The 15,271-nt window shown below is 40.1% G+C and overlaps 1 protein-coding gene across 21 annotated transcripts in view; it reads right to left on the reverse strand.

Annotated features, from left to right (window-relative positions):
* EPB41L2 (erythrocyte membrane protein band 4.1 like 2) overlaps positions 1 to 15,271 on the reverse strand; it is a 248,946-nt gene that overhangs the window by 153,856 nt on the left and 79,819 nt on the right. Inside the window, exon 1 of one of the 21 annotated variants that reach the window (XM_073337301.1) lies at positions 1,491 to 1,581. The exons of the other annotated variants lie outside the window; for them this stretch is intronic. The gene's annotated coding sequence lies outside the window, so the exon portion shown is untranslated. Of the gene's footprint in view, positions 1 to 1,490; positions 1,582 to 15,271 lie in introns of those variants that run through there. 21 annotated transcript variants of the gene reach the window in all.

Raw genomic sequence — 15,271 nt, forward strand, 5'->3', positions numbered from 1 at the left:
TTGTAATTGAAATATTTGAAAATGTACAAAACTTCCAAAAATATTTAATACATTTCAACTGGTATTCTATTGTTTAAAGTGTGATTAATCGCAATTCATTTTTTTTGAGTTAATTACGTGAGTTAACTGCGATGGATCGACAGCCCTAGTTACAATATTTATTATCTTTTGTTATTATATTTACCTGTTTGCTGCCCATCAAGCAGCTGAGTGTTGAGGCACACAATATTTTTCCCCCAGTCACAATAATCCACCTCCATTTCCAATAATATATTATTTTAGTGATATGTGCAAATAGGTATACAACATTAATTCTGTAAAACTGAATTCCCTGCTTGTTTATAAAGCTGGTGTACACATGACATCACTCTCTATTTACACTTCCCAAAACACATGAGAGTCATCACTAATTTGAGCTGACAAGTCCCTATAGAAAAGGTGAGGACTGAACACCAGCTCCCATAGCACAAAATGATATTTGCTGTAATAATCACGTTTAATGTTGAAGATCAAGGTAGAGACAAACAAATACCTAAGAGCCCAGGTGGCAGTAAAAATGCTGTAGCATACATAAAAAAGCTACTTTTTAATAAAACTGGAAAAGGAATTGCTGCAATCAAAACAGGATGCTATCACAACAGTGCTAATACACTGAAAGTTATCTGTAAACCAGCTGTAGAAAGCTACTTCAGAAAGCAGTGTCCCCTCATTTTAAAGTCAAAACAATTCGCAAATATGAATATTGTCAACATGACATTAAAAAACTGATACTTGAAAACACGTTCTGAATTATCCAAATGCCTCTGACCATTACTTGCACAGTTGGTCATTTTGCAAATCAGTATCTTTTGTCTAGAAACTGACTCAGAGCCACTGCTGTACAGATATTACTTACACTTTTATACTAAGATGCACAGAACTTAATTTTCTCTTTTCAGATATACTGTATATATTCTTTAAAGAGATGTTGCCATAAAACATTAGGTACAGAAAAAGAATTTCAGTAAATAATTGAAATTGCTTGAAACTTATATTTTTAAATTATTTGTTTGCTGCTGTTGTCCATGTACTATAAAATACATGTTTTATTAGAATTTGAAAGAAAATTAAAAAGCATCTAAACAACATTTGTCTCAAAGCAACCCTATGATTAAAAAAAATCAAATATTAAACCCCATAAATTTTAAAAGAAACTACGTTCAGATTGAAAGCAAACCAAACAAACAAGGGTACCTTTAAAAGTTTTACACATTACCAGGTGCCATTCTCTTCCATATCCTGGGTCCTGGTCAGAATATCCTTCTAACGGAGATGAAATTTAAGCAAATACACATCTTTCAAATAGCCTGACAACAATGCCACCTATTCGGATTCCCTTGCCAGAGACAATGGAAATCTAGTTTGTGTTTTGTTTACAAGCTACAATACCTGACATGTTAATGCAAGATCTCAAGTATAGCAACTTAAAGTCTATATAAAAACATACATACATATGTAATTTTTATTTTGTACATCAAGCCAGTTCTCTGTTGTTCCCGGTTATTAAATAAATGTGGTCAGCTGATGAAATCCAACAGTCTGTTTGAAAAGCTTAATGAACAAGAGTGACCCCACCCAAGCCCTGACATTGCTGGAGAAGGACATGCTCAGTGGAAAACCAGGCTGCAGTTCCAACTCATTTCATTACAGCAGCCAGAATATGCACATGGGTCAAACAACAACAACTCTGTTTTCCTGGTATCTGTCCAACAAACCAAGAGACGAACAATTCGTGTGGGAAAATCCTTATAGAATCTTTTCAAAGAAGAAATCTGCCCCAGCAGAAGATTGCTTGTTTGTTTTGGGGTAGATTTTTGGCTCTTCAAATAAAGTTCTCGTAGCAGCCACAAAGAAACAAAAATAAGTCATAATGCAATCATTTATTCTGTCCTTTGAGCAACTCCTCCCCCATACTAAAAATAAATAAATAAAAATAAAAAAACACCACAAAACACTTTGGCTCTGTTTATGCAACATTGCTAATGTTCTACATATAATCCAGCTGGAACAGGCAAACATTTCACTTCTGATTCTGATTAAAGAAACCTAAACAAAACACTGATCAGGTCTGTATATTTAACATGTCATCTTATTTTGTAGGATTTTAATAGAGATTTCCTTCATTACTTCTATAGTTTGCAATAAGCAAAAGGTTGGGGTTTTTTTGGACTGTCACCTTCCAAAGCTACAATACATTGACAGTTCATTACAAATTCAGTTAATTCTTGTTGAGTTTTTAGCTGTCTTTATAAAAAAAATAGAGAAGTTAAAGCTAACTCTACTTCTTTCACATGCCATTGCCCTAAAAGTTAAGAGCACAGTTACTACCACAGCCTTTTCTAGCACAGATTGAAGAATAATGTATTCATAATTTAAATTGAGAAACACAAAAAGTACTATAAAGTTCACCTGATATCCCAACCAAGTATTCATCATTTTCTGTTTTGCTTGGCAGAATTTTTTTTTTTTTTTATAATTGACAAATATCAAATGTTTATTTTAAAGAACTTTCTCTATTTTGTATAGTGAGTACGCGCACGCATGCACACACAGTTACTTTCAGTTGTGCAAAACTATGGATTTTAAACATTTTTATTTTTATTGATTTAATTTTCATATTTGAGGGACATGATGGGGAGGGGTCAGAAAATAATTATTAAATGACATACGCTGAGACTCGAAAAGTTAAAGCTTTAGAACAGTTAAGTGCAAGTCGCCAATATGTCAAAATATACAAAGTATCCATCCTTAAATCAAATTCTAGGAATTTCTCAGGCAGCATCTCTTACTTTCTCTATCTGTAAATTTCAGCTACTATTGATGGAAATATTTTTTGTGAGAGAGAGAGAGAGAGAGAGAGAGAGTTTGTTGAAATCAACATTTATTGACGTTTACCAATAAAAATCTAAATTCTTCCAAGCCTCTCTATTATCAATAAGTTATATTGCCAATTACTATTTCATGAGTGGAGAACATGTACCGGAGCCTGCAAAATAAGGAAATAAAGGCAACTGCAAGGTTCAAGGTCAGAGAGAACTGGGAAATGACTAATTTTCTCCCTTAGCTTTTGGTATGATCACCATGCTAGAGTCCAACAAGCAGGATATTGTAAGTTCCTTTTGTGAGGGGATCCAACCTTCAAAATGTATTTTATCAATACAGCTAGACTGAGTGCTGTACTACTGCAGAACTAATTTTTGGACACATTCTCAGTAAACACCTGTCTTGGTTTCTAGGACTTTCTCAATTTATGAACAGTGATCAGACACCATTGTGAAAAATGCAAAATAACTGCTTACTCTGAATAAAGTACAAGCAAAGAATAGAAGCAAAAGTTTACTGGACAAAACAATGTTTAAACAGCTCCGGGGCTACGCATGCCCATAAAAGCAAAGAAAATCATGTATTCTGATATAAAAATGTAAAAGGGATATGGTCACATTGAAATCTAGGGATTAAAAAAAAAAAAAAAAATTCTAAGTTGAGTAGTTCCTGCTCAGGTCTCTCCTGCCCATTTTTGTGGTTTTATAATCACTTTTCGGCAGGTTTTTTTTATTATTGTTTTTTGATATTAAGTTTTTTTTTCTTCCCTCTTGCTGGGTGAAAGATCCACAGATATGCCCAAGAACCCCACTCGCCAATGAAAGCCGACTCCGTACAGGGAACTGCCAAAGAAAATGCTGTCACTGCACAAAAGGAAGTGAAATACAGAAATGATTTTTCCCTCAAATACTTCAAGTTTCAGTAATCTTAGCTGTGTTGTGTGACAGCAGCAAGCAAACATTCTTCAGACGAAACTCTAATTTGTAAAGAACTCTGATGTTCCTTTAAAGGAGAGCTGTACACTAAAACTTTGAAAAGACTTCTTTCTGTGTCATGACCTCAATCTAAAATCCATGGTGGTGACAAAAACTACTAGCAGCTGTATAGTGATATACTTCCGGATTCTCCAGATAAATTTCAGGTGCCTTTTCCACTAGTTAAGATTCTTCAGATATCAGAAGAACAGCAGGAGCTGAAAAGGCAATTGTGTCACACATTCAAGGAAACAAAACTCTGCCATTTCCTCCAACAGCACAACAAATATCAATTAACCAGACAAACTAGAATGGCTAGGCAGACAGCAAATTGCATACACTGCTCCTGAAAGAGTAAATAGTACACACATCCTCTCTCTTATCCTGTCTCCCTTGTCATTGCCCCAACCCCCTTTGTTTCATCAACCATTAAGCCTTGTGTTTATCTTGTAAGTTCTTTGGGGTAGGGATGGTCATTTTTAATATATTTGCACAGTGCCTAATATAATGTGGCCCAACCTAACTGCTATTGCAGTACAAGTGTTTAATAAAGAGAAAAGGACTGATTCTCTAATTGTTTTCTGCCTCCTTGCTCACTACAATGCATACCAACTGCAAGATCCTGCTCCCTGTAAGTAAAGTGCTACCACGCTGTCTCGTACGTTAACATTTACTGCATGCTCTAACTATGCATTTGGGAGTGCATGAAGTATCACCATTCTTTGGAAAGTATGTATTCATTGTCTGTGTGGGACCACGGTATGTCCAACTTCCAAACCCAAGTTTTCAGAAGTCATGAGTCAGGCACCAAAACAGCACAAGAAACTTACTGTCAAGCCACTATTTTGAGGAAGCAAACTGTTGAAATTAAAAAAAAAAAAAAGTCTTACTTGAAGTGAAAACTCAACTACAAAAAGCCACAACAGGAGATGCACTCCTCAAACAAAACGCCAATAAAAATTTCAAAGCTCCCATGGAACTCCACTGATCCTTGCAGTTTGTTCTGCAGGGCTGACAGCAAAGTCTTTCCAAACAACAGCATTTTTCTAAATGTTTTCCATCACTGCAGCTCCACTGGTGGTGGCTATGGTTGCAGCACTGAAGTGGTCAACGCACAAAGGGCTGCCACTATTTTAGCCACTTGAGCACCCAGAACGGTCACGAGTTGGGTTACATAAAATGCCTAAAAAGCTAGAAACGGGTCTACCACTGGTGGAGCTGCATAATTGGTAATGCAACAGGGAATTTTTAGAAATCTGCTAGTGGAGGCGGAGTCTCAAGGACAACGGTATTAAAGCTAACCATGTCCGATAATCAGAGTGCTTGGCTCTTTAGTTTGTCTCTTTAAAAAGACAGTCCCTGCCTGAGAATCCTGTTGTAAAGGTACTGATTACAGGACACATTCAGAATCATAGAAACCAAGAGACAATTTTTTTTAGGGCAGCGGGAGAGAAGAGAATGGGATAGAAGGGGGAGGATGTAGACGTATAATTCACTTATGGACATCAGGATAAAAATGACTCTCTAGGGGGGACCTGGAGAAAATTAATGTGATGGCTTACCAAGACATGACTGGGAGACTATTACTGTATAAATACATATTTACCAAAGAAAACGAACTCATTTCAAAGAAACGTGGGTGTCAAAAATGTAGATGGAAAGTCATTATAGTAAGTTTGTATTTCAAATTAAATGGAGGATTTACACAGACTTATTGAATCACATTTTCTGCTTCTGATCCATATGTGCAGTACATTTTAAAGCATTAGAATAGACTTAAGTGGACAAATATTTGAAATTCAAACCAAAATTGGCAACCATTCATCATTTGAGCTAATGGTTTTATTAAAAAAACTTGTTTAGCAAGACACTGCAGGGGATAGTCACACATAGTGCATGATAAATTCAATGGAGCAGTACTTAGAATCATAGAATATCAGGGTTGGAAGGGACCCCAGAAGGTCATCTAGTCCAACCCCCTGCCCAAAGCAGGACCAATTCCCAGTTAAATCATCAAAGCATACTTACTTGCACCGTGGCTAAATTCAATTCAACACAAGTTTATTACCACCAAGTTACATCCTTGGGGAAATAAGGACATGTTACTATAACAACCTAAGAGACCCTTGACTTCAAAGTAGTACACCTGCTGCTTTAAGTATTTTTGCATCAATTCACTCCAAACTTGTGCCACATCGCATTTTGCTAGGAAGAAGATCTGAACAGCTTAAGTATGAATTCTTGGACTGCACATACTGAAGCTTGTGTCTAATAATGGTGCTAAGAGTCATGTTAACTAAAGTACTGAAAACAAGAAAACCGTGTATAAATACTTCTTTAAACAAGTTCTGCAGAATTAAATCCTACTTGAGTGGATATTTGAGACTACCCAACAGTGCTCATAAGAGCAGCCATACTGGGTCAGACCAATGGTCCATCTAGCCGGTATCCTGTCTTTTGTGCTTCAGAGGAAATGAACATAACAGGGCAATTTCAAGTGATCTTGTTATCCAGTCCCAGCTTCAGGAAGTCAGAGGTTGAGGGTTGCATCCCTGATCATCTTCTCTAATACCCATTGATGAACCTACTCCTCCATGAACTTATCTAATTCTTTTCTGAACCCAATTATACTTTTGGCCTTCACAGCATTCCCGGACAACTTGACTGCATTGTGTAAAGTACTTCCTTTTATTTGTTTTAAACTTGCTCCCTATTAATTTCATCAGGAGACCCCTAGATTTTATTATCTTTTTGTTATGTGAGAGAGTAAACACACTTCCCTTTTCACTTTCTCCTTACTATTCATGATTTTATACACCTCTATCATAATTTCCCTTTAGTTGCATCTTTTCTAACATGAACAGTTTTAATCTCTCCTCATATGGAAGCTATTCCAAACCCCTAATCATTTTTCTTGCCTTTCACTGCACCTTTTCCAATTCTAATATATCTTTGAGATGGGGTGACAGAATTGTACGCTGTATTCAAGGTGTGGGCATAGATTTATATAATGGCATTATGACATTTATTTATCCCTTTCCTCATAGTTCCTAATATTCTTAGGAATTTTTTTTGTTTGTTTTTGTTTAAAAAACATTGCTTCAACAAATTTAGTGGATGTTTTCCCGAGAACTATCCATGATGACTCCACGATCTTTTTCTTGAGTGGTAACAGCTAATTTAGACCTCATCATTTTTAATTTGTAGTTGGGATTATTTTTTCCAATTTGCATTACTTTGCACTTGTAAACATTGAATTTCATCTGCCATTTTGTTGCCCAGTCACCCAGTTTTGTGAGATCTCTTTGTAACTCTTCAGTCAGTTTTGGACTTAACTATCTTGAGTAATTTTGTATTGTCCGCAAAGTTTGCCACCTCACTATTTACCCCCTTTTCTAGATCACTTATGAATATGTTGAACAGGTCTGATCTCAGTACACATCCTTGCAGGACCTCATTACTTACCTCTTTCTATTGTGGAAACTGACCATTTATTCCTACCCTTTGTTTCCTATCTTTTAGCTAGTTACTGATCCATGAGAGGATCTTCCCTCTTATTACATGACTGCTTACTGTGGTTAAGCGCCTTTGTCTCAGAGGTCCCTCCAGCACTTTATACCCAATCCTGTACCCCATGTTCATCACTGTTCTATGATTATGATATATTGTGTGCTCTGTATCTGTAATTGTGTATTCTGACAGGTTTCAGAGTGGTAGCTGTGTTAGTCTGGATCAGCAAAAAGGACGAGTACATGTGGCACCTTAGAGACTAACCAATTTATTTGAGCATGAGCTTTCATAGGCTAAAACCCACTTCATGGGATGCATGCAATGGAAATTACAGTAGGAAGATTATACACATCTACACAGAGAGAGAACATGAAAAAAATGGGTGGGTGTTGCCATACACACTATAACAAGAGTGATCAATTAAGGTGAGCTATTATCAACAGGAGAAAAAAAAACCTTTTGTAGTGATAATTACGATGGCCCATTTCCAACAGTTGACAAGAAGGTGTGAGTAACAGTGGGGAGGGGGGAATAAGCATGGGGAAATAGTTACACAAAGTAAAACTATTTCCCCATGCTTATTCCCCCCTCCCCACTGTTACTCACACCTTCTTGTCAACTGTTGGAAATGGGCCATTTACTCATGTGCTGAAATAACTGAAGAAAGCCAAAAGACAAGCAGATTAATGTTATTCATTTTCCCTCTCTCCCCCTTGCCAAGTTTGATTGTAGCCTAGCAGCATGTGTTGTACTTTCCAGGATGTATAACAATGAGTCAGAAATTTAAACCCACCATAAATCTCAGTTCAAATTTAATCCCTATTGCTCTTAAAAGCCTATAACTTCCAGAAATGAAAATTACAAATAATCCACCATAAATTAGCAAAATTATTCAGATAAATCTATATAAGTCAAGTGCTGTCCTGGTGCACTATTGATATGTTTCTACAGCAATGAGTTCCTGGCTAGCTGTAGCCAATTAAAAAGATGCACCTACATCACCGAGCACTCATCTGCCGTGACTTTCAGTCTGAGTAAGAGGACTTTGAAGTCAGCAGGTTGCTAGACTGCACACTGATTTATTTTTATGCCTTTCTTAGTTTCAGCTTTATTCGTTCACATATACAAGACAAAAAGGTGGAATCAAGTGCATATCAGTTACATCTGTACTTAAATATGACATGTTTTCAAAGACATTAGTAAACTAAGGCACAATCAAGCAAACCACTTCAGCACATGATTATAGTTAAGCATGTCCTTAAGTACTTTGCTCAATCAAGGTGTAAATTAGTGATACTCAGCCTGAGGTTCGCAAGCTGCAAGTGGCTTTTTAATGTCTCCTGCAGCTCTTTGCAGCACATGATATTAAAACACTGATTTAATTATTAACCAAAGTTATTAACCAATCAGGATGCTTTTACTAAGTTATTATATAAGTGTAGTTGATAAATAAATAATAAATACTTGGTCACTCATTTCGCTGTGAGAATATAACTATTTCCCCCATCATACTGTTTAAATATGAATATATAGTAGCATAGTAAATGAAACAATGAATTCACACTACTCTGGCTCTTTTGAGTAACGTTGTTTGCTAATTTGGCTCCTGAATCATGGAGATCTGAGTTTCACTGGCATTCAGTAACTCAGGAAACAAGTTGACCTTTCTCACTCATCTTTCTCATATTCCCAAACCATCCACAAGAAAAATCCTTTATCTGTCCATAATATTATCATAGAATCATAGAATATCAGGGTTGGAAGGGACCCCAGAAGGTCATCTAGTCCAACCCCCTGCTCAAAGCAGGACCAATTCCCAGTTAAATCATCCCAGCCAGGGCTTTGTCAAGCCTGACCTTAAAAACCTCTAAGGAAGGAGATTCTACCACCTCCCTAGGTAACTCATTCCAGTGTTTCACCACCCTCTTAGTGAAAAAGTTTTTCCTAATATCCAATCTAAATCTCCCCCACTGCAACTTGAGACCATTACTCCTCGTTCTGTCATCTGCTACCATTGAGAACAGTCTAGGGCCATCCTCTTTGGAACCCCCTTTCAGGTAGTTGAAAGCAGCTATCAAATCCCCCCTCATTCTTCTCTTCTGCAGACTAAACAATCCCAGTTCCCTCAGCCTCTCCTCATAACTCATGTGTTCCAGTCCTAAGTGCAGGACCCTGCACTTATCCTTATTGAACCTCATCAGATTCCTTTTGGCCCAACCTTCCAATTGGTCTAGGTCCTTCTGTATCCTATCCCTCCCCTCCAGCGTATCTACCACTCCTCCCAGTTTAGTATCATCCGCAAATTTGCTGAGAGTGCAATCCACACCATCCTCCAGATCATTTATGAAGATATTGAATAAAACCGGCCCCAGGACCGACCCTTGGGGCACTCCACTTGATACCGGCTGCCAACTAGACATGGAGCCATTGATCACTACCCGTTGAGCCCGACAATTTAGCCAGCTTTCTACCCACCTTATAGTGCATTCATCCAGCCCATACTTCCTTAACTTGCTGACAAGAATACTATGGGAGACCGTGTCAAAAGCTTTGCTAAAGTCAAGAAACAATACATCCACTGCTTTCCCTTCATCCACAGAACCAGTAATCTCATCATAAAAGGCGATTAGATTAGTCAGGCATGACCTTCCCTTGGTGAATCCATGCTGGCTGTTCCTGATCACTTTCCTCTCATGCAAGTGCTTCAGGATTGATTCTTTGAGGACCTGCTCCATGATTTTTCCAGGGACTGAGGTGAGGCTGACTGGCTTGTAGTTCCCAGGATCTTCCTTCTTCCCTTTTTTAAAGATTGGCACTACATTAGCCTTTTTCCAGTCATCCGGGACTTCCCCGGTTCGCCACGAGTTTTCAAAGATAATGGCCAGTGGCTCTGCAATCACAGCCGCCAATTCCTTCAGCACTCTCGGATGCAACTCGTCCGGCCCCATGGACTTGTGCACGTCCAGCTTTTCTAAATAGTCCCTAACCGCCTCTATCTCCACAGAGGGCTGGCCATCTCTTCCGCATTTTGTGATGCCCAGCGCAGCAGTCTGGGAGCTGACCTTGTTAGTGAAAACAGAGGCAAAAAAAGCATTGAGTACATTAGCTTTTTCCACATCCTCTGTCACTAGGTTGCCTCCCTCATTCAGTAAGGGGCCCACACATTCCTTGGCTTTCTTCTTGTTGCCAACATACCTGAAGAAACCCTTCTTGTTACTCTTGACATCTCTGGCTAGCTGCAGCTCCAGGTGCGATTTGGCCCTCCTGATAACATTCCTACATGCCCGAGCAATATTTTTATACTCTTCCCTGGTCATATGTCCAACCTTCCACTTCTTGTAAGCTTCTTTTTTATGTTTAAGATCCGCTAGGATTTCACCATTAAGCCAAGCTGGTCGCCTGCCATATTTACTATTCTTTCGACTCATCGGGATGGTTTGTCCCTGTAACCTCAACAGGGATTCCTTGAAATACAGCCACCTCTCCTGGACTCCTTTCCCCTTCAAGTTAGTCCCCCAGGGGATCCTGGCCATCCGTTCCCTGAAGGAGTCGAAGTCTGCTTTCCTGAAGTCCAGGGTCCGTATCCTGCTGCTTACCTTTCTTCCCTGTGTCAGGATCCTGAACTCAACCAACTCATGGTCACTGCCTCCCAGATTCCCATCCACTTTTGCTTCCCCCACTAATTCTACCCGGTTTGTGAGCAGCAGGTCAAGAAAAGCGCCCCCCTAGTTGGCTCCTCTAGCACTTGCGCCAGGAAATTGTCCCCTACGCTTTCCAAAAACTTCCTGGATTGTTTATGCACCGCTGTATTGCTCTCCCAGCAGATATCAGGAAAATTAAAGTCACCCATGAGAATCAGGGCATGCGATCTAGTAGCTTCCGTGAGCTGCCGGAAGAAAGCCTCATCCACCTCATCCCCCTGGTCCGGTGGTCTATAGCAGACTCCCACCACTACATCACTCCTGTTGCTCACACTTCTAAACTTAATCCAGAGACACTCAGGTTTTTCTGCAATATCATACCGGAGCTCTGAGCAGTCATACTGCTCCCTTACATACAGTGCTACTCCCCCACCTTTTCTGCCCTGCCTGTCCTTCCTGAACAGTTTATAACCATCCTTGACAGTACTCCAGTCATGTGAGTTATCCCACCAAGTCTCTGTTATTCCGATCACGTCATAGTTCCTTGACATCACCAGGACCTCCAGTTCTCCCTGCTTGTTTCCAAGGCTTTGTGCATTTGTATATAAGCACTTGAGATAACCTGTTGATTGCCCCTCATTGCCAGTATGAGGCAGGAGCCCTCCCCTCACAGACATTCCTGCCTGTGCTTCCTCCCGGTATCCCGCTTTCCCACTTACCTCAGGGCTTTGGTCTCCTTCCCCCGGTGAACCTAGTTTAAAGCCCTCCTCACTAGGTTAGCCAGCCTGCTGGCAAAGATGCTCTTCCCTCTCTTTGTAAGATGGAGCCCGTCTCTGCCCAGCACTCCTCCTTCATTGAACACCATCCCATGGTCAAAGAAACCAAAGCCTTCTCTTGACACCACCTGCGTAGCCATTCGTTGACTTCCACAATTCGACGCTCCCTACCTAGGCCTTTTCCTTCCACGGGGAGGATGGACGAGAACACCACTTGCGCCTCCAACTCCTTTATTCTTCTTCCTAGAGCCACATAGTCCGCAGTGATCTGCTCAAGGTCATTCTTGGCAGTATCATTGGTGCCCATGTGGAGAAGCAGGAAGGGGTAGCGATCAGAGGGCTTGATGAGTCTCGGCAGTCTCTCCGTCACATCACGAATCTTAGCCCCTGGCAAGCAGCAGACTTCTCGGTTTTCCCGGTCAGGGCAGCAGATAGATGACTCAGTCCCCCGGAGGAGAGAGTCCCCGACCACCACCACCCGCCTTCTCCTCTTGGGGGTGGTGGTCGTGGAACCCCCAACCTCAGGACAGCGCATCTCATGCCTTCCAACCAGCGGAGTCTCCTTCTGCTTTCTCGCCCCAGACATATCATCTGGTCCACACTTACAAGAGTGAACACTGGCAGAATAAAGCTATGTCTGTTGTACCTTTGAACTGAAATCATCATGTGCTGCATAATACATTTTAGGGAAATATATCTATGTAAGAATGTAAAACTGTACTTTCTTGTCTCATCTCCCGATTGTCATAAGCCTTTCTTCAAATGGCATCCTCCACACTAAAGACCTTTCCAGACTCATACTTCCTATGCAAGTTGCCAATCGTTATACTTTCTACATAAATTATATATTATACACATATTATGGCTATACTTTGATACCATTTATCTTTAAGGCAGTAGTTTAATGTTGGAATTCTTTATCACACACAAAGCCTTTCAGCTGTCCAGTATGACCTGGATCTGCTATATGGATATATTGCATTTAAGAGAAATTGTGGAAACTGATTAGATTCAGGTCAGTTTTCCTTCCCCCCCGCCCTCAGTAAAATGAGTTGAGGCAGTGGCAGTGGAACAACCTGTATGCACATTTAATGACAGACTGGCTCTTCCTGGGTGCCTGTGCAGGGACATAATGTGCCCTTCACCTCCTTTTGCACCAGTTCTACCTGTTACATTGGTTGACAGTATGGGAAAAAAAGCCACCGCCATGTGGGTTCTATATATCCCCCACACATGCAGTTGACAGGAAATTAGTGGACCCTGGTTCCACCTTTGCACCATACAAGGGAGACAGCACAGCCGTGCTCTGGATCTATGATCTGTTAGGCATGAAGGTCTAGGGATAGCTGCAGTGGGCGGGGAGGGATAGTTCAGCAGTTTGAGCATTGGCCTGCTAAACCCACGGTTGTGAGTTCAATCCTTGAGGAGGCTGGTTGGGATCTGGGGCAAAAATTGGGGATTGGTCCTGCTTTGAGCAGGGGGGTTGGATTAGATGACCTCCCGATGTCCCTTCCAACCCTGGTATTCTATGATTCTAAGATCCTTTTTCCTAGCTCCTCCCACCCACAAAGGCACATTGGGACAGTCTGCTACCCCATATACACCCCTTGTGGCAAAGCCACAACTGACCCTTTAGAAGGAGCACAGCAACATTTCCAAGACACAGCAAAATTCTCTATGATCATAAAGGCTCGAAAAATTTTGCACACACACCACAACTTCTACCTTTACCAAAAGTACAATGGCTATCATTCATTAACCCAACGAAGGACAGGTTTCCTGCAGACTTTTAAAGAGAGTAACAGTAGCAGGATTGCACTCTTCCAACTAGGAATTTATCTGTACTGAATGGTGCAACCCACTGCCTTCAAATACATCAATCTAGTCAGGGACTGAAGCATCCATTCACCTACACCCAAGACAGACGCTTTCCCAGATGAGTGACACCAACTTCTGTTGAATACAAGTTTTAAATTTTGATCTCTCATCTTTATAATTGTGAAGATATATCAGTTAAATATTCATGTTCAGAAGGTTAATACTTTCTTTGTAAGGTTACAGAGAGCTTATGCCACTAGTTTTCTAAACTGCAGCACAGTAAAACTGGCCAGTCTTATTTTTCCACTGTTGCCACTGAGATCCATATGAGCAGATATGAAAATGACAGCCACCAGGTCAGCTTCACAATTCTACTGCACAGAGGAGCAGGAGGGTTGGGGATGGAGAAGTATGACCAGCAACAGGTTCAGAGGGCTACAAGATAGTCATGGTTTTGTTTTTTTGTTTTTTCAGGGGCGGGGGGGGAGAAGTAGAAAGAACAACAGTGACATCTCCATCAAACTGCATACACACATGCATGCACACAGCTAAAGGATGATCCAAAACAGAGAATTTTTTTTCCATTCCTGCAACCAACAAGGGGTTGAGAAAAGTGGGTTCAGATTTAAATTAGAAACTTACTAAGCAGAGGCTAATAACCAAAATGAAGCCTCTAAAGAAGGGACAGCACTTTGGGAGGAATTCCAGGACCCTCCCCTTTCCCAGCAGCTACAGTGGAGGACTGATTTCTCATAAGTGCAGTGGACCTGGACAGTAGGACTCCCATCTTTTCCATAAGTCATTGACTAGTACTTTTAAAACTTCTGGCTACTGGGTCTGATAACATTTCCAAGCTCCATGTGAATAGGTGGGATATGTAGCCAGTCTTGCTCATGTACAATTGTTAGGATAAGATAGAGAAGTATGTATTCTATTGAACAATTTTGAGGGAGATGTAAGAAGAGAAGATATAAGACAAGACGTTGTGAACATCATGTAGAGAAAGGAAAACAGGAAACAGACAATGAAGACAAAACAGGAAGAGCTAGGCCATGACCATGATCTGTGTAAGAAAGATTGCAATAAAGCCAAAAGGGGAGACAAAGATAACAGGAAAGGTGATAAAAGCAAGTTGCATCAACTTTCTATCTAATAAATTGTTAATGTTACAATTAATATTGTGCATAAAAAAATACACAAAACTTTTATTCCTGTAAATTTTAGGGGAATAGCTTTGGGAGGCATGGCCATGCAGATATTTCAGTCTGGCTATTAGGGATTAGTCGTTGCATCAGTATGCATCCAGTAAATTGTTCAAGTCCTGAATCCAGCATCGTTCAAATCTTTAAATATTTAAAGGAATATTTTTAATTAACATGCATGGTACAGACACTGCAACAAGACTGCATAAAATACCCTAAACAGCTCACAGAAGCCAATCACTGTAATCCCTAAACAACAAATTTCAACATGCAGAAGAATTGTAACTGAGTGCCTGAAACAGCTTACCTAGATAATCTAATGCCTCCCATTGTATGCAATACAAACTAAATTTGTTTCAGTGCTTCTTGATGCTTATTAAATTAACCTCATGCAAGAATTTTATAATATTGGAGTGGAGACACAACTGACTAGAGTATCTCTGCCACTTGCACGTGTAGTCAAACGCTCAAGGTTTTTTAATTGTGAA

Source organism: Lepidochelys kempii, chromosome 3, assembly GCF_965140285.1.
Source record: "Lepidochelys kempii isolate rLepKem1 chromosome 3, rLepKem1.hap1, whole genome shotgun sequence".
Lineage (NCBI taxonomy): Eukaryota > Metazoa > Chordata > Testudines > Cheloniidae > Lepidochelys > Lepidochelys kempii.